Source organism: Hyla sarda, chromosome 1 (genome assembly GCF_029499605.1).
Source record: "Hyla sarda isolate aHylSar1 chromosome 1, aHylSar1.hap1, whole genome shotgun sequence".
NCBI classification, from domain to species: Eukaryota; Metazoa; Chordata; class Amphibia; order Anura; family Hylidae; genus Hyla; species Hyla sarda.
This window is the reverse complement of record NC_079189.1, coordinates 398,645,674-398,673,595: the sequence shown is the minus strand read 5'-3', so window position 1 is coordinate 398,673,595 and position 27,922 is coordinate 398,645,674. Positions and strand designations below refer to the sequence as shown.

The following is a 27,922-nucleotide window of genomic DNA, read 5'->3' as shown; positions in this document are numbered from 1 at the left end:
TGAGCTGCTTCCATGAAACCTTAGTGGTGCTCTGACTTGACGTATAGCAATGGTCATATAGCAATGAAAAAAGAAAGAAGTTGGCGACTCACCGGAGCTGGTTTTCAGGCAATTTCTTCTTTATTAATACTCACATTCATGGGGAGAGAAAAGACGTACAGGGGGTGCAGCTGTCTGGCAACGGGGCCGTTTCACATGCTTAACATGCTTTGTCTGGCCTCAAGCATGGCCAGACGAAGCATGTTAAGCATCTGAAATGGTCCCGTTGCCAGACAGCTGCACCCCCTGTACGTCTTTTCTCTCCCAATGTATGTGAATACATATAGTATTAATAAAGAAGAAATTGCCTGAAAACCAGCTCCGGTGAGTCGCCGACTTCTTTCTTTTTTCATTGCTATATTCTATATTTTAACATACCTTCATCATCCAGATGAGCCCCCTAAGGACTCACCTCTGTCCTGATTGGGAGGGTTCTTGGCTACAACAGAAAATTATGAAGATGGAGATGAGATCTTCCCTGATGAACCTCCCACTTGAGACATATTGGCTTTTGACAAATCTCAAAGGTTCTGTGGGCCTTTTCTATGACTTAAAGATCTTCAGTTCTTTCCATAGATGTTCAATAGAATTTAAGTCAGATAATTGGCTGGGCCATTCTAGCATCTTTATTTTCTTTCTTTAAAACCATTTGAGAGTTTCCTTGGCTCTGTGTTCAGGATCATTGCCTTGCTAATTCCAGACTCTCCACAAGTGGTCCTAGACTCTTGGACAACACTTCTGATTATTCTTTTTTACATCTCTGTCAGAAATCTTGAAAGGAGCACCTGATTGAAGAAAATTTATGGTTAAATAATTGTCTTTCCATTTCTGGATTAGGGCACCAACAGTGCAACAATAAGAAGGTTAGAAAAGCTCCTGTAACCAATGCCATCAATATGTTTTGTAACAATTAGGTGGCAAAGTTCTTGAGACAGCTCTTTCCTTTTACCCATCATCACATGTGTCTTGTGTGTCACATTGGCAATGAAGTGGTGAGGGTCTTGAGACAGCTCTTTGCTTTTACACATTATGAGATGTGTCTTGTGTGGCACCTTGGCAATGAGACCTTTTTGTAAGTCATCAGTAGGGACTGAAGCAGCTGATATTAATTTGTACTAAAAGGGTGATGAATTGTTTTTTAATTACTGATAGATTTCAGTTGTGTCTTGGCTTTCCATGCCTTTTTATACCTTTCTTTATTAAGTCAATCTCTGTGTCATGTCACATTATTACTCAAGGGCAATTTCTGAGCCTATTTGTTTTGGTTTCTTTGTATGTATGGATTACTTGGATGGTTACCAACATCTGGCAAAAATTTGATGTCAATAGTATCTTTGGAAATATATTTAGTGGGAAAAATGGTGACGCATTCAAACACCCACTGTATAAAGGATAGGGGTCTTGATAACATCCTCACGTGCAGAGGAGAAGAAGGCAACCACCATACATTTCATTTAACCTTTTACTAGTTAGGGAGCATAACTGCAAGGAAAGGGTGAGGGATAAGATACACTGTAAACCCACACCTTGTAACAAAAAACTTAAAGGGGTTTTCCGGTGCTTAGACATCTTATTCCCTATCCAAAGGATAGGGGATAAGATACCTGATCGCTGGAGTCTTGCCGCTGGGGACCCCCTGGATCTTGCACACGGCACCCTGTTTGTAATCAGTCCCCGGAGCGTGTTCGCTCCAGGTCTGATTACCGATGACCACAGGGCCGGCGGAGTGTGATATTGACAAAAGAGTTAAGTTGCAATGCACAGCATCACAATTTAACTAGCTCTTTTTTATGGGATGGTGTAGAGTGTTCAGTCCAGCAAGGGGTTTCACAAAAAAAAAAAAAAAAATTTGAAAACATGAGTTTTTCTGGCTTTTTTTTTCCATGTGGAAAAACACCAAAATCTTGTCTCGCACTAGTAAAAGAATAACATATATAATATCTATAAGGACTACTTCTCACACATATATTTTTTCAGCATTTTTAAAAGCTAAAGTGGGCTTTTAGAAGCTATGTTTTGTAGCAATAACTCATAGAGGATGCATGGCATACAGGTATGCAGAGGCGTACCAAGGGGGGGGGGGGGCGGTCCGCCCCGGGTGCCACTCTCAAGGGGGGTGCCAGGGGCGGACTGACCCGCCGCCGCCGCTGCTGAGGTCCGGGACACTCGTCCCAGATCCCCAGCTGACAGCGCTACATTCTCCTGTATGCGCGATACACGCACATACAGGAGAAGGCGTCCCCTCTGTGTGAGCCGCATCTGCAGCTACACAGAGGAGACGTGACCTCCGCCCCCACGCAGCACGCAGTACAGGCGCCGGTGACATCACTCATCGGCGCCTGTACTGTGGAGGGGAGAAGATGCGGGCCCTGCAGCTGAGAAGATCGCTGCGTGGGACGTCAAGTGAGCATCCTTTTTTTTTTCTTTGCATATACCTACAGGGAAGGGAGGGGGGGTGCTCTGCATTTACCTATAGGGGGGGGAGAGGGGGGGTGCGCTCTACATTTACCTATAGGAAAGGGGGGGGTGCTCTGCATTTACCTATAGGGAAGGGGGGGAGAGGGGGGTGCGCTCTGCATTTACCTATAGGAAAGGGGGGGGGGTGCTCTGCATTTACCTTTAGGGAAGGGGGGGAGAGGGGGAGGGGGTGCTCTGCATTTACCTATAGGGAAGGGGGGGAGAGGGAGGGGGGTTCTCTGCATTTACCTATAGGAAAGGGGGAGAGGGGGGGCTCTGCATTTACCTATAGGGAAGGGGGGAGAGGGGGGGTGCTCTGTATTTACCTATAGGGAAGGGGGGGAGAGGGGGGTGCTCTGCATTTACCTATAGGGAAGGGGGAGAGGGAGGGGGTGCTCTGCATTTACCTATAGGGAAGGGGGGGGGTGCTCTGCATATACCTATAGGGAAGGGGGAGAGGGGGGGTGCTGTGCATATACCTAGGGCTGGGCGGTATGACCATATATGTGTATCACGGTATTTTTTTTAAACTTACGGCGGTTCCACGGTATATAACGGTATTCCCCCCCCCCAAAATCATGTGACCCGCCAGCGCTATTCTGCTCCCCCCAATTAATGATTAGCCCAGCGGGGTACTACTCACATATGTCAAGCACTGCCCTCCTCCTCTTTGTTGGGGGCCTCCGGCGATGGAACTCACTGTACGCCAGTGGTCTCCAACCTGCGGACCTCCAGTTGTTGCAAAACTACAACTCCCAGCATGGCTGTCCGGGCATGCTGGGAGTTGTAGTTTTGCAACAGCTGGAGGTCCGCAGGTTTGAGACCACTGCTGTACACTGTATACCTATGCCCGGGCTGCAAAAGATACAGAAAATAAACTTAACTCACCCACGTCGGCCGCACGCTGGGGACGGGAACGCCGGACAGCCGTCAGCCTATCACCGGCCAGAGCGATGTCCCGACCCTGCCAGTGATAGGCTGAGCCCACTGTCATGTAAGAAGCCGGCTTCATACATGACAGTGGGCTCAGCCTATCACTGGCCAAGGCGGGGCATCGCTCTGGCCGGTGATAGGCTGACGGCTGTCCGGCATTTCCGTCCCCAGCGTGCGGCCGACGTGGGTGAGTTAAGTTTATTTTCTGTATCTTTTGCAGCCCAGGCATAGGTATACAGCGTACAGCAGTGGTCTCAAACCTGCGGACCTCCAGCTGTTGCAAAACTACAACTCCCAGCATTGGCTGTCCGGGCATGCTGGGAGTTGTAGTTTTGCAACAACTGGAGGTCCGCAGGTTGGAGACCACTAGCGTACAGAGAGTTCCATCGCCGGCTGTCCGGGAATGCTGGGAGTTGTAGTTTTGCAACATCTGGAGGTCTGCAGGTTGGAGACCACTGGCGTACAGTATAGAGTTCCGGCGCCCGGCGGCCCCCAACAAAGAGGAGGAAGGCAGTGCTTGACATATGTGAGTAGTACCCCGCTGGGCTGATCATTAATTGGGGGGAGCAGAACAGTGCTGGCGGGTAACATAGGATTAGTTCCCCGATGTGGGGACAGCGCTGTGCTAGGCTGATAATACATTCCCGAGGGGAAGGGGCCCAACCGGTATTGCGGTATGGGGGAAAATCCATATCGTGCAGCCCAAAAAATTTGGTATTCGGTATGAACCGGTATACCGCCCAGCCCTAAATATACCTATGGGAAAGAGGGGGGGGGGGGGGGTGTAGCTCTGCATATACCTATGGGAAAGAGGGGGGTGTAACTCTGCATATACCTATGGGAAAGAGAGGGGGGGGGTGTAACTCTGCATATACCTATGGGAAAGAGGGGGTTACCTGGCTACCTACCTGCCCTTTTACTGTGCAGGACACCAAGGAGGGCATTATTACAGTTTGTGGGCCTATAGATGGGAAGATTGTTTAGAGGAGGGCACTGAATATATGCAGAGTCTGACATGTTTTTCCTGCAGATGTTAAGAGATCCACATGGCGGTCTTATCCGGATGGAGAAGAAAAGGAAAGAGGACGCCGCTGATCAGAAAAGATGTAATTGTGAGTCCCAAAATGTAACTGTAATCACTTATATTGTATATACATCCTGTGTACAGCTGATATCTACCGCCATATGGTCCTGTATATAATCACTTATATTATATACAGATCCTTTATAGTATACTGGTCTGTGTATAGTGGTATTATTCAGTACAGTATGGCGGTATTATCCAGTTATTGTGTGGTGGTATATATTTACTCCTTGTATACCAGTATTATTGGTCATTGAAATTTACCTACGTTAAAGTGTTTCTTATATATATAAATTTTAGTTTATTGTGTGTGGGATTTGGGTGGAATAGGAGCGTGGCAGAAGATTGACGAGCTGCAGAGCCTAGCAGGGGACCTTGCCTTTTTTTGGTCCGGGGGCCCCGAGTGTTGTCAGTCCGCTCCTGGGGGGAGGGGAGGGAGGGGGTGTAATTAAGGGGGGGTGCGTGTGTGTGTGTGTGTGTGGGGGTGCCAGACAAAGGGTCCGCCCCGGGTGCCAAATGCTCTAGGTACGCCCCTGCAGGTATGTCCGGTCCTGTACTTAGAAGCATGCTCACGAGCTGAAAAAACATCATAATAGGTGGGTTCTGGTTGCTATCAGCAACATTGATCACAGCATCTAAATGTGGGAAATTAGCTTGCCAGCTAGCTCAGCAGGCTGATCAGGACCACCGTGACAAAATCACAAGGTCCCAAACAGCTGAGAGGATGGCAGGAAGGTCCTTACCTACCTTCTTGCCATCTGATCGGTGCTCCAATGCTCCAAAGCCTCAGCAGCCTGGAGCAATGGAGCTCCCTTTAGGGACATTAAAAAATGTGTAAAAAAATGTAAATAAATGTGAATAAGCCCCCTCTGTAATAAGTTTTAATCGCCCCTCTTTTCCCAATTTATATATAAAATAATGTAAACAAAAATAAAGATATTTTGTATCACTGCGTGCGTAAATGTCCGAGCTAGAAAAAATATAGCATTAATAAAACCACATGGTCAATGTCGTACAGATAGAAAAACACCAAAGTCCAAAATAGAGCATTTTTGGACACTTAATATACAAGAAAAAAATGTATAAAAAGTGTTCAAAACTTAAATTGGACTGATAAAAATGTGCCCTCATATATGCCTGTATAAGGGGAAAAAAAAGTTATGAGGGTCAGAATAGGACAATTTTTAGCATACTAATTTTCCTATATAAAATTTACCGTATATACTCGAGTATAAGCCGACCCGAGTATAAGCCGAGACCCCTAATTTCAACCCAAAATCCCAGGAAAAGTTATTGACTCGAGTATAAGCCTAGGGTGGGAAATACCTCATCCCCCCCTGTCATCATCCAGACCCGTCATTAACCTCCTCATCATCATCCCCTTGTCATCATCCCACACATCCCCCCTTCATCATCCCCTTATCATCCCACACATCCCCCCTTCATCATCCCCTTGTCATCATCCCACACATCCCCCCTTCATCATCCCCTTATCATCCCACACATCCCCCCTTCATCATCCCCTTGTCATCATCCCACACCCCCCCCTTCATCATCCCCACCCCCCTTCATCATCCCCACACCCCCCCTTCATCATCCTCTTCTCATCATTCGCCCTCAGTGGTCTTCAACCTGCGGACCTCCAGAGGTTTCAAAACTACAACTCCCAGCAAGCCCGGGCAGCCATCGGCTGTCCGGGCTTGCTGGGAGTTGTAGTTTTGAAACCTCCGGAGGTCCGCAGGTTGAAGACCACTGCGGCCTTCAACATCATCCAGCCCCCTCTCACCCCCTTTAGTTCTGAGTACTCACCTCCGCTCGGTGCTGGTCCGGTCCTGCAGGGCTGTCCGGTGAGGAGGTGGTCCGGGCTGCTATCTTCACCGGGGGCGCCTCTTCTCCGCGCTTCCGGCCCGGAATAGAGGCGTTGCCTTGACAATGACGCAGAAGTACGTTGGCAATGAACGCACCTCTGCGTCGTTGTCACGGCAACGTGACTATTCTGAGGCCGGGCCCGAAGCGCTTAGAAGAGGCCTCCCCGGTGAAGATAGCAGCCCGGAACCACTATCCCACCGGACCACCTCCTCACCGGACAGCCCTACAGGACCGGACCAGCGCCGAGCGGAGGTGAGTACTCAGAACTAAAGGGGGTGAGAGGGGGCTGGATGATGTTGAAGGCCGCAGTGGTCTTCAACCTGCGGACCTCCGGAGGTTTCAAAACTACAACTCCCAGCAAGCCCGGACAGCCGATGGCTGCCCGGGCTTGCTGGGAGATGTAGTTTTGAAACCTCTGGAGGTCCGCAGGTTGAAGACCACTGCGGGTGGGGGAGTTCACTCGAGTATAAGCCGAGGGGGGTGTTTTCAGCACGAAAAATCGTGCTGAAAAACTCGGCTTATACTCGAGTATATACGGTACCTTGTTTTAAAGTAGTAAAATAAAATAAAACCTATATGAATTGGGAATAGTTGTAATCATATGGACCTACAGAATAAAAAATAAGGTGTCATTTTTACCAAAAAGTGCACTGCGTAGAAGTAAAAGTAATAAATTGGATTTTTTTTCAATTTCTCCCTACAAATTATTATTTTTTATTTGTTTTGCCATAGATTTTGTTATGTAATGATTAATGTCATTACAAAGTAAAAATGGTCTCACAAAAAACAAGCCCTCATATGGGTCTGTAGATAGAAAATGTAAAGCGTTATGGTTATTAGAAGGGGAGGAGGAAAAAACGAAAGTGCAAAAATTAGTCCTTAAGGGGTTAAAAATAATACTCTGAAAACAACCAACCGGCATATAAAGAGGATTCTGTACAGCAAAAGGTTAACCCTTTATAGAGATAAATCGAAACCTTTATTCAATTGGATACATTTATCGGTAGCGTTTAAAGCAAGCATTTGTTTGGAATTTATCATGTCCTATCAAGAAGCCTTTAACAAAAACACCATAGAAACACCACTAACAAAGGGATGAACACAAAATAAGTTTAAAGGGGTAGTCCAGTGGTGAAAAACTTTTCCTCTATCCTAAGGATAGGGGATAAGTTTGAGATTGCGGGGGGTCCGACCGCTGGGGCCCCCTGCGATCTCTCTGTACGGGGGCCAGGCTCTCCGGCCAGATAGCGGGTGTCGACCACCGCACGAAGCGGCAGCCGACACGCCCCCTCAATACATCGCTATGGCTCCGGCTCTGCCATAGAGTTGTATTGAAGGGGCGTGTTGGCTGCCGCTTTGTGCGGAGGTTGACATTCCCCCTTCCCACAGGCTGTCGGGCCCCGTACAGGAGATCACGGGGGGCCCCAGCGGTCGGACCCCCCGCAATCTGCAACTTATCCCTTAACCTTATTTACGTCCTCCGCGGTGTCCCCGATCGCGGTGATGCCCTGTATTAACCCTTCAGATGCGGCGATCAAAGCTGACCACCGCGTCTGAAGTGAAAGTGAAAGTATCCCGGCTGCTCAGTCGGGCTGTTCGGGACCGCCGCGGTGAAATCGCGGCATCCCAAACAGCTTACAGGACACCGGGAGGGCCCTTACCGGCCTCCTCGGTGTCCGATCGACGAATGACTGAGATCCAGGCAGGAGCAGTCAAGCGCCGATAACACTGATCACAGGCGTGTTAATACACACCAGTGATCAGCATGAGAGATCAGTGTGTGCAGTGTTATAGGTCCCTGTGGGACCTATAACACTGCAAAAAAAAAGTTAAAAAAAGTGTTAATAAAGGTCATTTAAACCCTTCCCTAATAAAAGTTTGAATCACCCCCCCCTTTTCCCATAAAAATAATAAAACAGGTAAATAAAAAAAAAAATAAACATATGTGGTATTGCCGCGTGCGTAAATGTCCGAACTATAAAAATATATCATTAATTAAACCGTACGGTTAATGGCGTACGCGCAAAAAAATTCCAAAGTCCAAAAAAGCGTATTTTGGTCACTTTTTATACCATTAAAAAATGAATAAAAAGTTATCAAAAAGTCCGATCAAAACAAAAATCATACCGATAAAAACTTCAGATCACGGCGCAAAAAATGAGTCCTCATTCCGCCCTGTACGTGGAAAAATAAAAAAGTTATAGGGGTCAGAAGAGGACATTTTTAAATGTATAAATTTTCCTGCATGTAGTTATGATTTTTTCCAGAAGTGCGACAAAATCAAACCTATATAAGCAGGGTATCATTTTAACCGTATGGACCTACAGAATAATGGTAAGGTGTCATTTTTACCGAAATATGCACTGCGTAGAAGTGGAAGCCCCCAAAAGTTACAAAATGGCGTTTTTTCTTCGATTTTGTCGCACAATTATTTTTTTTTCCCGTTTCGCTGTGAATTTTTGGGTAAAATGACTAATGTCACTGCAAAGTAGAATTGGTGATGCAAAAAATAAGCCATAATATGGATTTTTAGGTGGAAAATTGAAAGGGTTGTGATTTTTAAAAGGTAAGGAGGTAAAAACGAAAGTGCAAAAACTGAAAAACCCTGAGTCCTTAAGGGGTTAAAAGGTAAGGAGGTAAAAACGAAAGTGCAAAACCTGAAAATCCCTGAGTCCTTAAGGGGTTAAAGAAGAGAAATACAGTGTTCCAATGATCTGTAAAAGCTTTGTACTTGATTGTAAATTCATTAGAGATAGAGAGTTATCATGTTTTGTTTCTTTTGCTTTGACTGAAAAGCAAATATGTAAATATATGCAATGATTTTGCATTGAAATAGGGAACAGAGTGCAGGAAATGTTCACTGAGCAGCATCAGTGCCCACAGATCCGGAGAATATAGCTCCAGATGACACCAAATATGAAGACTCTCCTGGGGTTACTCAGTGCTGTCCTGTCACTTCAATGTGGGTCTTGTTTAATACAAACTCTTACGATTGTTAGTATGATAATATCTTTATAAAGTTTTAAGTTGTGTTTTCCTTTTGTGTGTTTTTCTTATTCAGGTGTCACTTCACAGATCTCTATGGTGGAGTCTGGTCCTGGGATTGTGAAACCATCAGAGACTCTGGACATGACCTGTAAAGTGACTGGAGCCTCCCTGACTGACAGCACTAACATGCATTGTGTACACTGGGTCCGACAACCTGCAGGGAAAGGTCTGGAGTGGTTAGGAAGAATATGTCATAATAATCACATAAATTATGCTGATTCTCTTCAGGGACGAATAACTCTCTCAAGAGACACAAATAAAGGAGAAGTTTATTTTAAACTCACTGGAGTGAAACCTGAAGAATCTGGGAAATATTATTGTGCTAGACAGAAACACAGTGTAACAGATGAACTGAGGACATGTACATTATTATTTATAGAAGGAAATTTAAAATAACTGTGCAATGAGACATGTAGACATGTTTATTTCCCCATTTTTCTAGCATCTGTCATCTGTACTCACATTTAAAATAGGGGCACTGATAGTTACTACTGATCTATATATTATGATTTTTTATTTATTTTTATGCATAAATATCATTAAGCTGCAGTTTTGGCTAAAACCACATTTAATTCAGATACAGTAGATAAATAGAAGGTCCAAAAAATATTGTAAACTGAGGCCATTGTAAAGTTGAGGGATGACTAAACATGTAATGTATATATTTAGTGCCATTGTAAATATTAGTGCTGTGATTGATTAAGAATCCTGATCCATGTTTCCCTCTGCTGCTGATGTTGATTATTTTGCAATACAAGCACACTTGTCATCTTATTACAGAAGGTCCAACAATGGATTTAAAGGGGTAGTCTGGCGCTAAACATCTTATCCCCTATCAAAAGGGGATAAAATGTTAGATATCGGGGATCCCGCGATCTCTCCTGCAGCACCTCCGTTTCTCAGCTGCACAGAGCGAGGATCACTCTGTGGTTGATGACAGCAGTGCAGGGGACGGCGTATCGGGATGTCATGCCCCCTTGTGATGTCACGCCCCACCCCGCCCCCTCAATGCAAGTCTAAAGGAGGGGGCGTGGCAGCCGTGGCGGCAGGTAAAAACGGGGTTCTGGATAGCATAAGGTCTGGATGCAAACAGAGAGAACGTGCTACACTTTTCTAACAAAAAAGCTTCTCAATTCACAGATGATCCAATATTTAAACTTATGATACATGTGCTTAAATGCTATGAAATTGAATACGAAAGAACTATAGTTGAACTGGTAAAAACAAAATCCGAATTGAAATCGCGTCTCACAGAACAACAATACAATCTGTGCCTGAAAAATAAAATTATTATACAACAATTTAATAAAAAAATATCCATATACAACCAAAAAAACTAAGAAATAATTGGACTACCAATTCGGATTTAAGTGTAGCAGAAGAATTAGAACAAAAAACACACACACACAAAATAAACCAGTTTATACTACTGTACATCTAAGGCAATTGAGAATATACAAATTAGTAACAGCCTACCTTTAGAAGATACACCCAAAGAGGTAGAAGACGACCCTATAAACACCTGGAAGAAACACTAAACAAACCTCTACAAATCATAAACCTTAGTAATGAAACCCTAATACAGCCACCATTACACTTCTGTCAAAAAGTTTAAATTACTGTCTTCCTTCCAAATTTAATCTAGTGGGCTTCGAGATCGATCTGTACAAGAACAGAAAAATAAATCTTCAAAAATTCTTTAAAACAAAGAGAAAAAATGCAAAATGTGAAGAGAACATCAGAATTAAAATATATTAATCAAGAAAAAAAATTTCTGCTCAAAATATCTATGCAGATATCGATCAGAATGACATCCGGTTATTATTAATCTCTTAAGAACGCAGGGTTTACCTGTACTCCCTGAGTCCACTCCCTTTCTATAACGCGGAGCCACAGCGTCATAGTGGGTCGGGCCTGGCTGGGACCCGTGGCTAATAGCGCACAGCACTGATCGTGGTGCCGCGTGCTATTAACCCTTTAGACGCAGCATTCAAAGTTGATAGCCACGTCTAAAGTGAAAGTAAACTACTGCCGGTTAGCTCAGTGGGCTGTTTTGGGACCACCACGGCGAAATCGCAGCATCCCGAACAGCTGGAGTACACCAGGAGGATCTCTACCTGCCTCCTGCGTGTCCGATCGCCGAATGACTGCTCCGTGCCTGAGATCCAGGCATGAGCAGTCAAGCTGCAGAATCATTGATCAATGTTGTCCTATGGGATAACAATGATCAATGTAAAAGATCAGTGTGTGCAGTGTTAAAGCCCCCTATGGGGGCTATAACATTGCAAAAAATAAGTGAAAAAAAGTTAATAAAGATCATTTAACCCCTTTCCTAATAAACGTTTGAATAACCCCCCTTTTCCCATAGAAAAAAAAAACTGTATGAATAAAAATAAACATATGTGGTATCGCTGCATGCAAAAAAGTCAGAATTCTAAAAATATATCACTAATTAAACCACACGGTCAATGGCGTACGCGCAAAAAAAATCCAAAATAGCGTATTTTTGGTCACTTTTTATATCATGAAAAAATTTATGAAAAGCGATCAAAAAGTGCTATCAATACTAAAATGGTACTGCTAAAAACTTCATATAACGGCACAAAAAATTAGCCCTCCTATCATCCTGTACGCAGAAAAATAAAAAAGTTATAGGGGTCAGAATATGACAATTTTAAACGTATACATTTTCCTGCATGTAGTTATGATTTTTTCCAGAAATACGACAAAATGAAACTTATATAAGTAGGGCATCATTTTAATTGAATGGACCTAGAGAATAATGATAAGGTGTCATTGTTACTGAAAAATGTACTGCGTAGAAACGGAAGCCCCCAAAAGTTACAAAATGGCATTTTTTCTTCAATTTTGTCCGTTTGTCCGTTTCACCGTAAATTTTGGGATAAAATGACTGATGTCATTACAAAGTAGAATTGGTGGCGCAAAAAATAAGCCAACATATGGATTTCTATTTGCAAAATTGAAAGAATTATGATTTTTTTAAAGGTAAGAAGGAAAAAACGAAAGTACAAAAACGGAAAAACCCTGAGTCCTTAAAGGGTTATGTTTGAATGAACAAGCAAAACAAATCCTGGCAAGTAACAAGTCATCTTTTTGCCTTCCTATTGCACCAGGCTCCAGCTTAGATATCTTTTATCATCATTCTATCAAGTCATTAATGACATCAAGGTACTCATTTACTCTGAAACCCCCTAATTTGGAAAAAGAAGAATACAAAGCACCCCTAGAACTAAAGACCGTAAAGATCTTATCATTAAAAGATCAGACAACGGGGGAAACATTGTCATAATGACACATGAAAAACCACTTGGCGTTTTTCAGTTTGGCTTTTTTTAATCCTTTTGGCATTTTTTCACTCTTTTTTAGCTTCTTTTTGAGCCAATGGCTTTTTTTTCATAGAAGTCTATGGGAGTGAAAAAACGCCAAGAAAAATGCCATGTGGGTTTTAACTTTGGCGTTTTTGAAGGTGTTTTTTATTCTTTTTTGGACCTTAGCGATCCCAAAAAAATATGTAGATACCTTTTTTAATAAAATTTTGTAGAATACCATAAAAAAAATAAAAATAAAAAGATACAGTAGTGAAGGAAAAAATTGTACCTAATGATATTTATATTTTTTATTACAAAATTTGTATTCATTTTTAAAACAGGGATCAATTTAGGTGGGCGGGTAGGGCACTAAAAATGTAGCCGACAATAATAAAAATGTAGTGTGTGTGTTTTTCACTTTTTTTTCTTTATTTTTTAATTTTATTTAAGTAGTACTACTATTCCCAGCATGGAACACACTGTTCCATGATGGGAGTAGTAGTACCTGTACTAATTGACAGATCGCCCCCGGTCTGTTGTGATCCTTCTGAATAATTTATAGATGTGGCTGGCCGCTCTTCTACGGTCCCCTGCACCTATTCATATTTTCGACAGAGAGCTGTGATTGGCCAGATGGTTCAAGCCAATCCCAACTCTCTGTGGGAAATATGAATAGGTGTATATATACGTCAGTGCAGGGGACCATAGAAGAGCGGTTGGCAGCATCTATACATTATACAAGAGGACCACAGCGGGTGTCAGGAGTGACATCCGTTGTGATCTTTCCTTAACTGCACATACTACTACTCCCAACATGGAGCACACTCTGATCCATGCTGGGAGTTGTAGTGCCTGCATTAACCTCTTAACGACAATGTACGTAAATGTACCTCATGGTGCCGTGGTACTTAACGCAACATGGCGTACATTTACGCTCCGCCATGACCGCAAGCATCGGACCAATGCTTGCGTCATGCGCGGCAGGTCCCGGCTGCTATCAGCAGCCTGGGACCCGCCGGTAATGGCGTACATCCGTGATCATGCGCATGTCCGCCATTAACCCCTCAGATGCTGTGATCAATACAGATCATGGCATCTGCGGCAGTGCAGTACTTTAAATGGATGATCGGATCACCTGCAGTGCTGCCGCGGCGATCTGATCATCCAGCATGGCTCCCGGAGGTCCCCTCAAGTGGCTCCGGCCGTCTCCTGGGGTCTTCTGCTCTGGTCTGAGATCGAGCAGACCAGAGCAGAAGATCACCGATAATACTGATCAGTGCTGTGCCCTATACATAGCACTGAACAGTATTAGCAATCAAATGGTTGCTATAAATAGTCCCCTATGGGTACTATTAAAGTGTAAAAAAAAAATTTTAAAGTTACAAAAAATGTGAAAAATCCCCCCTCGATAAAAATGTTAAATGTCCCTTTTCCCATTTTACCCCCATAAAGTGTAAAAAAATAATTGCATACACATTTGGTATCGCCGCATGTGTAAATGTCCAATCTGTTAAAATATAATGTTATTGATCCCGTACGGTGAACGTAAAAAAAAAGTACAAAAAATTGCTGCTTTTTTGTCACATTTTATAAAAAAAATAAATAAAGATCATGTTGCAAAAAATTATCCCTCATACCGCCGCTTATTCGGAAAAAAGAAAAAGTTACAGGTTGTCAAAATAGATGGATTTTAAACATGCTAATTTGGTAAAAAATTTTGCGATTTTTTTATAAGCGCAACAATAATAGAAAAGTATATAATCATGGGTATCATTTTAATTGTATTGACCCACAGAATAAAGAACACATGTCATTTTTACTGTAAATTGTACGGCATGAAAACAAAACCTTCCAAAATTAGCAAAATTGCGGTTTTCATTTAATTTCCTCACACAAGTAGTATCTTCTTGGTTGCAATGAAAATGGAAAAATAAAATTCAGAAGTTACACTCGCTGCAATCTGTCTATTAAAGCAGGTACTAGCAGGTAGCAGAATGGGCTCCATGTTGGGAGTAGTAGTACCTGCAGTTAGGAACAGATCGCAGCAGGTATCACTCCTGACATCCGCTGTGATTGTCCTGTCTATTGCAGAGATGTGGAGCGGCTCTATACAACGCCCGCATCCCTGAACTATACTCCGGCCAGTGATGTGAATAGAAATAGAATTCATATCCCTCTGAGAGCTGTGATTGGGAGTAGTAGTACTACCTAAAAAATTTTAATAATAGAGAAAAAAAAGTGAAACACAAACACACACTTTATTAAAAATGTATAAAAATGTTGTTATAAAAAATATAAATGTTGTTAAATACATTTTTTTCCATCACTACTGCATCCTTTTTTTTTGTACCCAAAAAATTTTGGGTACCAAAAAAAACGCCAAAGGGGTCAAAAATGCAATTTACACTCAAAAGCAAAAAACGCCAGAAAAAAACGCAAGAAAAAAATGCCAAACACAGGAAAATGCTGTGGCGTTTTTTCTGGCATTTTTTTCTGGGGTTTTTTTGGGCCACAAAAAAAAATAGTAGAAACTTAGCCTAAGGAAGAGAGGGAGGGGCGAGGACAGAGCACAGTGCTGCCTGTGACTGTAAGCAGGGGAAAGCTCTGCAAAGGCTGTTCAACATGGGGACAAAAAAGAGGATTTTTTTTTATCTGTTGTGGTAGCCCTTGGGGGGTGTATGGTAGTTGGGGTGTTGTTTAGGTAGATGAGGGGTTAAGGTTAACCCTATAGTTCGTGACGCCAGGCTGAGGGCTAGTATGCTGAGGTAATTCTCAGGCCTATCGCCGCCCTTCCCAGTAACGATAGGTGCATGCACAAAATGACTGAAGGTCCACAAGGTAGTTGAATTTGAACTTAGATAACCTTACTTAAATGCTTGCGGTACATCCAATGAACAGTAACAGTCTCATGCAAACAGTCTCTATATAGGCCAGTGACTGATAGTTGTTGCGGACCATGACTAGTAATACAAGTCTCAGAATTTAGGGTAATTTGCGAAGATCCATCTGGATTTAGGGGATAGATAAGGTCCGGTAATCTTGCAGAGTGCTTAGGGATTGACACACTCACGATTTTGAATAGATCAGCCGTCGCCGCAAGGCTCGGGCCTAACTCACTGCGGAAGATAGCTGCACAGATCCTGCTCGTTTGACAACCCGGGAACAAGAGAGATGCTTACTGCTTGGCTGCACAGGAACAAGAGAGAGATTAATGGCTGCAGCTCCCTTATATGGGCAGGGGCTGAGCCGTTTTGGATTGGTCCAATCAGCTGTCACTCACTGTTACAAAGCATGGTGGGTGCAATACATCACAGGGACCTCCAAAGGTCCTTAAGCAAAAACCATAGAGTTTACCTGATCACATGACCCGCAGGTCCTGCTACGCTCCGGACAGGTAATTAACTAGTTATATACATTAGTACTAATATATTTACATAAATCCTGAATAAACTATTAGTTTAATGACTATTTAGATGAGAGGTGACAAGGGGCAGACCAGACAAAAAGGACACGGGGTCCTAGGGACTCTGGCTATGGGGACCTATATACACAGGTACCGGATAGGATGCGGTATCGGGACACCACACTGTTAAGGACCCATGACGTACCCGTACGTCATGAGTCCACTCCCGATCTATAACGCGGGGCCACGGCCGGGACCCTTGGCTAATAGCTCGCTATTAACCCTTTAGACGTGGCATTCAAAGTTGAAAGCCGGGTCTAAAGTGAAAGTGAAAGCATGCCGGTTAGCTCAGGGAGCTGTTCGGGATAGCCGTGGCGAAATCGCAGCATTCCAAACATCTTACAAGACAGCTGGAGGATCCCTACCTGCCTCCATGCTGTCCGATCGCCGAATGACTGCTGAGTGCCTGAGATCCAGGCATGAGCAGTCAAGCGGCAGAATCATCAATCTGTGGTTTCTTATGAGAAACCACTGATCAATGTAAAAGATCAGTTTGTGCAGTGTTATAGGTCCCTATGGGAGCTATAACACTGCAAAAAAAAAGTGAAGAAAAAAGTGAATAAAGATAATTTAACCCCTCCCCTAATAAAAGTTTGAATCACCCCCCTTTTCCCATTAAAAAAAACTGTGTAAATAAAAATAAACATATATGGTATTGCTGTGTGCGTAAATGTCCAAATTATAAAAATATATAATTAATTAAACCGCACAATAAATGGCGTATGCAAAAAAAATTCCAAAGTCCAAAATTGTGTATTTTTTGTCACCTTTTAGATCATGAAAAAATTAATAAAAAGTGATCAATAAGTCCTATCAATGCAAGAATTGTATCGCTAAAAACTTCAGATCACTTCAGATTCAGAAAATGAGCCCTCATACCGCCCCATACGCAGAAAAATAAAAAAGTTATAGGGGTCAGAAGATGACAATTTTAAACGTATTAATTTTCCTGCATGTAGTTATGATTTTTTCCAGAAGTACGAAAAAATCAAACCTATATAAGTAGGATATCATTTTAATCGTATGGACCTACAGAATAAAGATAAGGTGTAATTTTTACCAAAAAATGTACTACATAGAAACGGAAGCCCCCATAAATTACAAAACAGCGTTTTTTTTTTTTCTATTTTGTCTCACAATGATTTTTTTTCCGTTTCAACGTACATTTTTGGGTAGAATAACTGATGTAATTACAAAGTAGAATTGGTGGTGCAAAAAATAAGCCATCATATGGATTTTTAAGTGCAAAATTGAAAGAGTTATGATTTTTTAAAGGTAAGGAAGAAAAAACGAAAATGCAAAAATGGAAAAACCCCGGGTCCTTAAGGGTTAAATAAGTGTCCCTATATGTATATATGTGTGTGAGCATGTGTGTGTGAATATAAATGTATGTGTGCATATTTGTATGTCTATGTAATGAGCCTATTTGTGTGTGTGTTAGGACTCTGGATGCATATATAAAGTGCATGTGTTCTACACAAAGTGTGTGTGTATGTAATGTGTACAGTATGTGCATTATTTGTGTTGTGTGTGTATATGATGTATGCATGTACAGTATGTAATGGGTACAGTATGTGTTGTGTATATAATGTATGCTTGTATAGTATGTAATGCGTATAGTATGTGTGTTGTATGAATATGATTCATGCATGTACAGTATGTAATGTGTACAGTAGAGCCCTGCGCAGGACTGATTTTTCTTTTTTCAATTCAACGAGAAGTTTATTGAAACATCATATGCAAACAGAGTAAAGTACAGGGATAACAGAAAAAATACGGCCTTGTGGGCCGATACAGCAAACCAAATGGATTATCAGATGGCATGAACATCAAGTGCATACACATAAAAAGAAAACGAATTGCGTTAAGTCTAAGGTACTGGTGCAGACTATCAATGCACAGTCGTACCGCATCTGCAGGGACACAAGAATGGGTGATGCTCAACGCAATACAGACAACAGTTATGGTATGCAGTGACCATATGCAGTGAAACAAACAAGGTAGGCAGGGGAACAAGGCAGGGGGGAATACCCCAGGTGAGGACAAAAGAAAACATAGGGTTGACGATTATTCTAAAGACTGAAGAAGGGGGGCACAGGAGATAGAGTACAGGCAAAGAGACAGATCACAAATAGACAAACCTTGAAAGACGCAGCCGAGGCGGAACAGCGGGAAACCTTAGGCAGGCGAACATCTCCAGCGAAGCACAACCCCATGGACACAGATATGGATCCCAGTGTGCTAACACAAGGAACGGAATGCAGGTGAGGAGCAAAATTCAGACCACGGGAGCCAGGTAGCTCCAAACCTAGCGACATCATCGGGCTGAACCGCAAGGAGTTCTTCCATGCGGTGCACCTGGGCTATTTCCCCAATCCAGTCAGACAGGGAGGGGGGCTCTGGGGACTTCCAGTTCCTGGGAATGATTGTTTTGGCTGCTTGAAGTAAGTGACAGGCCAGGGAATTTTTGTATTTCGCCTGCGCCATTGGGAACATGAACAGGAAGTCACCTCCGGGCACCAGGGAATCTGAACCCCGGTGGTCTCCCGAACAACACAGAAAAACGCAGTCCAGAAGGGCTGCAGTTTAGGGCATCCCCACCATATATGGACCATCGTCCCCTCGCCAGCACCACACCTCCAGCAGGAGCTCGGCACGCTAGGGTACCAGCGATGGAGAACCGCCGGGACTCTGTACCAGCGGGCCAGAATTTTATAACTGGTTTCCTGAAATTTCGTGGCTATGACTGCCTTGTGAGTCAAGAAGAAGCAACGGACCCACTGTTCAGGGGGAAAGGATTTACCTAGCTCGGTTTCCCAGGCACGACAAAATGTCGGGAGGGAGTCTGTCTTAACAGACAGTAACAGGCCATAAATGGAGGAGATGGTGTGGCGGGGAGCCGATGAGGCCAAGCATAACTGTTCGAAGGGAGTTAATGAGCGGTGTAGCGATGGGCGGTGTTGGAGGTGTACGTAAAAGTGGCGCAGCTGTAAATATGCAAAGGGGGCCCGCCTAGTGGAAGGGCGATCATGTAGAAGAGCGTGTAAGGGTTTGAGTTCCGCACCGGTCAGCACGTGGTGAAAACGGAGAGGTTCTAGCAGGGACGCACCAAAAAAGCTTCCGGAGGAGGAACCCGGAGGAAACCCAGGGTTATCCGTGATGGGGAGCAGGGGCCAGTACAGTCTACCAGGGCATCCGAAAGCCCAGAGTTGGCCAAGCCGGCTAGGGTGTGGCGGGTGGAGAATGACAAGTGGGAAGGGAATTGAGCAGGCGTCGTCATAGTCCATGGTAGTGTAGAAAGAGCAAGGGGGCATATGTCTTGCGCTAGGCGAACCCACAATTTGGAGGAAATATTATGAAAATAATCCAAGACCCGGGCATGGACACAGGCCAGATAGTATGAGCGACAGTCTGGGAGTCCCACCCCCCCTTGCGACTTGGGGCGCACCAGGGTGAGTCTATTTAACCTGGGGCGAGCACCAGCCCACACAAAGGAGCCAAAGCATGCCTGCATCTGCTTCCAGTAGGAAGAGGGGATGTATAAAGGGAGTGTCTGAAGTAGGTACAATAGGCGTGGCAGCAGAGTCATTTTGAGAATTCTTTGGCGTTCCACGCCGCCAGGTCTGTACAGAAACGGGCCAGCAACGGGGAAAAATTGAGGGAAAAAAGGCGCGAGAGGTCCGAGGGGAGTACAGTTCCTAGGTAAGAAATGCCACCAGGGGGCCATCGGAAGGGGAATAGAGACTGGAGCTGGAATACTGTACGTTCTGGCAGCGAAACATTCAGAGCTTCAGATTTAGAATAGTTGATTTTAAAGTTCGAACAGTGGCCAAACTCAGATAAGCGGGCCATGAGGCTTGGGAGGGACGTTAAAGGATAAGAAATGTAGACCAGGAGGTCATCGGCAAAAGCCGAACATTTGTAGGTATGGGGTCCAATCGTCACACCATGAATGTCAGGGTCCGCCCTAATACTAGCCATCAAATGCTCCATCACCAGAACGTACAGGAGGGGGGAGAGGAGGCAGCCCTGACGAGTACCATTATGTATCGAGAAGGGATCAGACAACGAACCATTAATTTTAATTACGTGCAGAGGGGGCGTGGTACAGTGCCATAACTTACCCTATAAAAGAGGGGCCAAGGCCAACATTCCGTAGGGTTTGTGCCAGGGAGGACCAGGAAACCCGATCAAAAGCCTTTTCGGCATCTAGGGAGAGGATCATGAGAGGTAATTTGCGAGATTGAGCATAGTGTATAATGTCAACCGTTTTGATCGTATTGTCCCTGGCTTCCCTCCCGGGCACAAAACCAACCTGATCAAGATGGACAATGGATTGGAGGATTAAATTGAGCCTGTTGGCTAACAATTTAGAATAGATTTTCAGGTCAACGTTCAGTAGGGAGATAGGTCTATAGCTACTGCAGGTGTGAGGGTCTTTGGCCGGCTTAGGCAAAACAATGACATGGGCTAGGGTGGAAAAAGGGGGCAACGGGTGCTCAGGGGAGACCGAGTTGAAGGCCCTCAACAAGAAGGGCAGGATGGGCTCTAGCAGACACTTATAAAACTTGGCGGTAAATCCGTCCGGGCCTTGACTTTTACCACCTGGGAGACCGCGAATCACAGAAGCAATTTCCTCAGAGGAGAAGGGGGCGTCCAGCGCCTCCCGCTCATACCGGGAAGGGGGGGGGAAAGGAGAGGAAGGGGCTACTGGGGTAGGTGACACGGCCGGTGGTAGATGGTACAAATCAGAAAAGAAAGATTGAAATACGGATTTAATTTCCTCTGTGGTGTGTACTATCGGCCCAGCGGGGGATTTAACGGATGGGATATGTGTTTGGGATAAATGGGTCCTCAAGGCCCTGGCAAGCATCCGACAACTCTTGTTCCCATATTCATAAAACTTACTTCTACCCATTTGAAGCCAACGACCCCAGGAGGCCTCTAAGAGCGTTTAACCTCCAGGCAGGCCAGCTGTAGATCCTGCAAGATGGGTTGCGAGAGTGATCGGTTGTGCGCCAGTTCCAACGAGGAAACCTTCGCCAGAGCCTACCGAAGAGCGTGGGCCTTTTCCCGTTTTAGACGAGCGCCATGTCTAATCAGGATGCAGTGGAGAACGCACTTTAGTGCCTCCCATTGGATAAAGAGAGCCGTGGGGTCCGAGGTATGAGTGGAGGCGAAGTCAGAAATGCACCTGGTCAGATCTGCTGCACATGCCGTATCTAAAAGAAGAGATTCATTCAACCTCCACAACCAGGCCGACTTAGTCAGGGATGGAACACGGAGGGAACAGAAAACAGGGGCATGGTCCAACCACAGGATGTTTCCGACACTCGACCCAGTCAACCAGGGAAGGGCATCATGGTGAACTAAAATGTAGTCCAGGCGACTGTAGGAATCATGCGGAGAGGAATAGAAGCTATAATCCTGATAGGACTGATTTTTTAAACTCGCTCCCGCTGCATTTTTGACCATTGCTGCCCGCTCCCGCAAAGTGTGTGTTTCACTCCTGCCCGCTCCTGCATCATATGTGTCAAATCCTGCTCACTCCCACTAACGTGTATGTCCTGTCCTGACCACTCCTGCTTAAATGTTCCCCATATCCCCCCTGTGCTATTTTATTTCCCCCACCCCCACTTTACTATGCCATTTTAATGCCCTCCGTGCCATTTTAAACCTTCCCCTCCCCCTGCCATTTTAAACCTTCCCCTCCCCAATGCCATTTTAACCCCCTTCCTATGATCCTCATGCTGTTACCTGTGCTTTCCTCTCCAGTGGGCTGCCGCAGGTTTAGATGCAGGGCAGGATCTTAGCGGCAGACATCCTCTGCCATACCCGCCGTGTCCCTGCCCTGCATCTAAACCTGCAGCAGCCCACTGGAGAGGACAGCACAGGGAAGTAACAGCATGGGGATCAGAGGGAAGAGAGGGTGTGTGTGGGAACTAAAATGTGAGTGCGGCATTGATTTAAATCTGCGGTGTGGGATTTGCGGGACCCACAGTCATAGCGCGTGACTGCCCACTCCCACCCGCAGCTGCCACCTGACTGCCTGTGCCCACATGATTTTCATTGGGTCCCGCGGGATCCCAATCCCACTGCAGGGCTCTAGTGTACAGTATGTGTGTTGCGTGTATATGATGCATGCATGTACAGTGGGTAATGTGTACAGTATGTGTGTTGTATGTGTATATGATGCATGCATGTGCAGTTTTGTGTTGTGTTTATGATGCACGCAATGTACATAATGTGTTTGGTATGCGTGTTGTGTGTGCAGTGCTGCAGTCAGGTAGTAAAAGTGTGGTAAAGAGGGCACTTTTTTACTGTGATTTGCATAATTGTGGTAAAATATCACATTTCACATTCCCAACATTTTCCACAATGAGAAATCACAGCAAAAACACAGGCTCAGAGGAGGTGTATAACAACTATATGTTTTCTGATTTCATAGATATAAAGTCGGGATCAAAAGTTTGGGCACCCCAGGTAAAAATTTGTATTAATGTGCATAAAGAAGCCAAGGAAAGATGGAAAAATCTCCAAAAGGTATTAAATTACAGATTAGACATTCTTATAATATGTCAACAAACGTTAGATTTTATTTCCATCATTTACACTTTCAAAATAACAGAAAACAAAAAAATGATGTATGCAAAAGTTTGGGCACCCTTCAAAGTTAATATCTTGTATCCCTTTGGCAAGTATCACAGCCTGTAAACGCTTTTTGCAGCCAGTCAAGAGTCTTTCAATTCTTTTTTGAGGTATCTTTGCCAATTCTTCCTTACAAAAGTCTTCCAGTTTGAGATTTCTGGGCTGTCTGTCATGCGCTGCTCTTTTAAGGTCTATCCATAGATTTTCAATTATGCTGAGGTCAGGTGAAAAAACTTTCAGTTTACGCCTCTAGATGTAATCCCCTGTGGATTTCGAGGTGTGTTTAGGATCATTATCCATTTGTAGAAGCCATCCTCTCTTTAACTTCAGCTTTTTCACAGATGGCATCAAGTTAGCATCCAAAATTTGCTGAAATTTTATTGAATCCATTTTTCCTTCTACTCGAGAGATGTTCCCTGTGCCACTGGTGCAATACAAAATTACAACCAAACCCCACACCTAAAGTTACACTCCAGGTGGGGGTGCAAAACCCTACAAAGAGCACCCTCCCTAAAACTTCACTTTTATTAAGAATTCATGTTAAAATATTATTGGGGTATAACAAAAAGGTTTAAAAACCCAGCAGATATTGTCAACCATCTATTTGTGTTGTTCTGTTTAGTGTAACAGATAGGATACTGTCCCGTGCCTGCAGTGCTACAGGACCTGTACTAAAGACACTCTGCTGTATATTAAAACCATACACACACTGCCTCCCCTACATGTTTCGTGACACCAGTCACATCATCAGGGGTGTGAGGCATATGACACGCGGTGGCCCTTTGTTTGTCCTTTTATAGATGTCAATGAACCCTCCTACCCAGAGCGCTCCAATCAATTCCAAGTTTGTTCCCAAGGTAAATCCCTCTATCCAATCCATAAAAAGTTTCTAGGATTGTCCTGCTTACCTCACATATGCGCCTTGTTGCACCTGGCTCCGTTCTTCCTGTCCGTCATCTCATACTTTCCCCTCCGGTGTCACATAAGACCCGTACTTCCTGTTCGGGCGGTCACGTGATCTCTCTCAGTGACACTTCATTCACTCATTGGATGGACCAGTCACATGGTCCAGCCTCCTCAGGATTGGTCCATTCTCTATCAAAACAAACCACGTAATAGTTTCTGACACCTCCGCTCCTCGCGCATGCATGCAGACTTAGAAAAATCTATGCTTCTATAACAAACTTGTTCCAGAGCCTATCAACTGCTCGCGCAAGCGTGAGAACTTAGACATTTGTTTAATATGACACCTGATTCACAGGTTTATTCTCTCTGTTGTTGGGCAAATTTATCACTAACAATTAGTGTAATATATGATTCTGAATAGTAGTTAAATACACTTATCACAACATATATCACATTTAGATGCTAAGTCCACAGGGGTCACCCATATCTTAATTTATATGTGTGTTAACATCATAATATTATTTATTTATCTACTTATTTACTGGTGACAGGTAAGTAACAGGTAAGTCAGGTGCAGCATACTTATGGAGTTTGAAAAACCAAAACAATTGTATATTCCATAGGTCAAGCATTTAGAGGGATATCAGCTTTTTTTTATTATTTCCTATAGTTTTTACATATATCTTTTTATGGAGAGGAATAAGTCTTGATGTAATTGATAAATGTTGGGATTATAATTCACTTATTTTGTTATATAATTGGAACAAACTGGAAGAATATTGTACATTGTATAATTTCTATCAACAATTGTATCTTAATGGCAAATAGGGCTATATACTGAACATTGCCAAATAGGTAGAAGCAGGGTTGATTAAAAGTATTATCCACATCTCTGTTAGAAATCTCTATTTAATATATATTCATATATATATAAATCATATTAAACTCTTCTTTATTAAAACTTGGAACCATTTATAAAAATGTAGAAAAAGAAAAATCCTCATTAAGTCCGAAAGGGCTCTTGTTCCCCAATCTAAAAATCCATCTGGATTCCTCCTTTAGTAGCAATTTGTCCATGTTTCCTTTACGTTGCCCCAGATGTTTTTGACAGATACCCAAAAATTTAATATCGAACATGTTATCTCTGTGTACTGTCCTCATATGCCTTGCCAGTGGTGTTTCGATATTTGTCCGAATTGTACTCAGATGTTTTGAGATACGTCTTTTAAACTCTTGGGTGGTTTTGCCTACATATAATTTTGGACATTGGCATTGTGCTATGTATACAATGTTTCTTGAGGAACAGTTCAGAAATTGGCATATTTGATATGTTCGCCCATCTGTTGGATTAGTAAATTCTTTAATTTTGGGTATGAATCTGCAAAATTCACATTGGCCACACGGGAATGAACCAATCACTCTGGTACACCCCCCTCTGTCTATATCACTTGGATTTCCCTCCGGACTGAAGTGGCTCCGTACTAAAAGATCCCTTAAGTTTGGGCCATGTCTAAAGGTCAACATGGGTCTATCTCCTACTACCTCTTGTAAATCATGATCCGCCTGGAGTAAAGGTCAGAATCTCCGCATGATGTTCGTGATTCTCGTTGCATATCCATCATAGGAACCCACACATTTGATGATATTCTGTGTGGGGGCTTGTCTACCTGGGGAGAGAAGATCCCTTCTCCCACTCTGGGTAGCCCTCTTTTCAGCTCTCTTCACATGGTTTTTGGGATAACCCCGGGCTTCGAACCTCCCAGATTATTCCCTACACTCCTCTCTAAATGTCCTCTGAACAGTTTATTTTGGCCCTTAGAAACTGTCCCACGGGGATACCTTTCTTAAGTGAAACAGGATGCCAGCTCTGCCAATGTAAAAAGCCATTTGTGGATGTCGGCTTTCTATAAACCTGAGTCTGAATTTTATTCTCATGATCAATATAAATGGATAAATCCAGAAAATTAATGTGCCTACCCCCTATTTCATGTGTGAAGTGCATCCCAATTGTGTTGTGATTGAGAGCTTCCATAAATAAGGTGAATAAAGTGCTATCCCCATCCCACAAAATCAAAACATCATCTATAAAATGCCCCCAAAATAAAATGTGCTCAGTGTATTGTGAAAACTCTTCAGAAAAAACAATTGTGTCCTTCCACCACCCCAAAAAAAGATTTGCATAATTTGGTGCACAAGTGGACCCCATAGCAGTGCCCTGTGTCTGAAAATAAAAAGTGTTGTTAAATAAAAAATAATTATGTGTAAGGACAAATAATAATAAATCAATTACAAAGTTGGTGTGTTCTTTAAAGTGAATATCCCCAAATCGTGTCTAATATTTGAGTATAGACTTTCCACGTCTATACTCATTAACATGGTGGTGTTAGTGACTGTGATATCCTGAAGTTTGTTCACTGTGTCTTTTGTGTCTTTGAGATATGAGGGTAATGATGAAACTAATGGGGCAAGAAAAAAATCAACATATATGCTGGCACCCTGTGTCACATTGTCGCTCCCCGAGACTATCGGACGCCCTTTGAGGGGGCGTGCACTCTTATGAGTTTTCGGGAGAGAGTAGAAGGTAGCTATGGTTGGATGTTTATTATATATGAATTTAAATTCATCCATTGAGATTAAATGCTTCTCTCTCGCTGCTGTAAGTAGTGTTCTCAATTCATTAAGGAAGGACACTGTTGGATCTGATCTCAACCTCTGGTATTTCTCTGTGTCATCTAGGAGGGTCATGGTCATCCCAATATACTCATCCTTATCCATGATCACTATATTGCCGCCCTTGTCTGAGGGCTTGATTATTGGTGCAATACAACCCCAAAGCATAATTGATCCACCCCCATGCTTAACAGTTGGACAGAGGTTCTTTTCATTAAATTCTGTTCCCCTTCTTCTCCAAACTTACCTTTGCTCATTCCGGCAATAAAGTTCAATTTTAAATTCATCGGTCCACATAACTTGTTTCCAAAATGCACCAGACTTGTCTATATATTAATTTGCAAAGTTAAAACGCAGATTTTTGTGGTGAGGACATAGAAGAGGTTTTCTTCTGATGAATTTGGTATCTCCAAAATTTAAATAGAATAACTAAATTTAAGCTGTTAAGGGCCCAGGGCGTACGGGTATGTCCTGACACCCTGGTGCTTAAAGGTCAACTGTAGCGGTACACTTTTATATATGCCCGTGCCCGGGCCTCAAAAATAAACAAAATAAACTCATACATACCTTGCTACGAGCCCCCTTTGGTCCGGCAGTGCTGACGTCATTCCACTTCCTGGGGACGCCGCAAAGCTGTCAGCATATCACCGGCCGTAGTGATGTCCCGCCCCGGTCGGTGATAGGCTGAGCCCACTGTCATGTAAGGAGCTCTGGCTGGCTTCTTACATGACAGTGGGCTCAGCCTATCACAGGCTGGGGCGGGACATCGCTATGGCCGGTGATACGCCAACGGCTCTGCGGCGTCCCCGTCCCCAGGAAGTGGAATGACGTCAGCACTGCCGGACCATGAGGCCTGTGCCGGACCAACGGGGGCTCGTAAGAAGGTATGTATGAGTTTATTTTGTTTATTTTTGAGGCCCAGGCACCCGCATATATAAAAGTGTACCACTGCAGTTGTCCTTTAAGGACCCAGCACGTAACTGTACTTGGGAATTTCGGTCCCCGCTGCACGCTGGGCGGGGAATGGACTGGGGTGACTGCTGATATCGATCAGGGGTCATCAGACCCCCCCATGTCGGCGATCGCCGCAAATCGCCGGTGAATTCACGCGGTCAATTTGCGGCTATTCCGGGTCAAACAGATCTATGGTGACCCGGAAAATAAGGGGGATGGGGGTTGTCCAAGACACCCACGATCTCCCTGAAGGGATAGGAGTGAGGTGGCAGGGGTGCCACCCCTCCTATCCCTGCTATTGGTCATCTAGAAGCGACGATCAATAGCAGATCGGGGGTGGGGGGTTACCTTTCAGTTTCCCCATTCTGCCCACCCACAATAGGCCGGGCAGAATGGGAAAACCGTTGAGGACCGGCACCGAAGTCCACTTACCCATCGGCGGCGGCGGAGGCGGCGATCAGCTGCGGTGATCGGTGGGCGGCGATGTCGTGCGGCTGGCTCCCTGGATCCTACAGAAGCCGG

The 27,922-nt window shown here is 44.0% G+C and overlaps 2 long non-coding RNA genes across 2 annotated transcripts; one reads left to right on the top strand and one right to left on the bottom strand.

Moving 5' to 3' along the window:
- Window positions 1-522: 522 nt before the first annotated feature.
- LOC130277093 (uncharacterized) lies at window positions 523-27,922 on the bottom strand. Its single transcript, XR_008845367.1, has 3 exons — window positions 27,833-27,922; window positions 23,779-23,965; window positions 523-824 (listed from the first exon to the last, which is right to left on the bottom strand). It is a non-coding gene; the product is annotated as an uncharacterized LOC130277093 (long non-coding RNA).
- LOC130277091 (uncharacterized) lies at window positions 6,523-9,757 on the top strand. The gene is made up of 3 exons (XR_008845366.1): window positions 6,523-6,634; window positions 9,219-9,344; window positions 9,444-9,757. It is a non-coding gene; the product is annotated as an uncharacterized LOC130277091 (long non-coding RNA).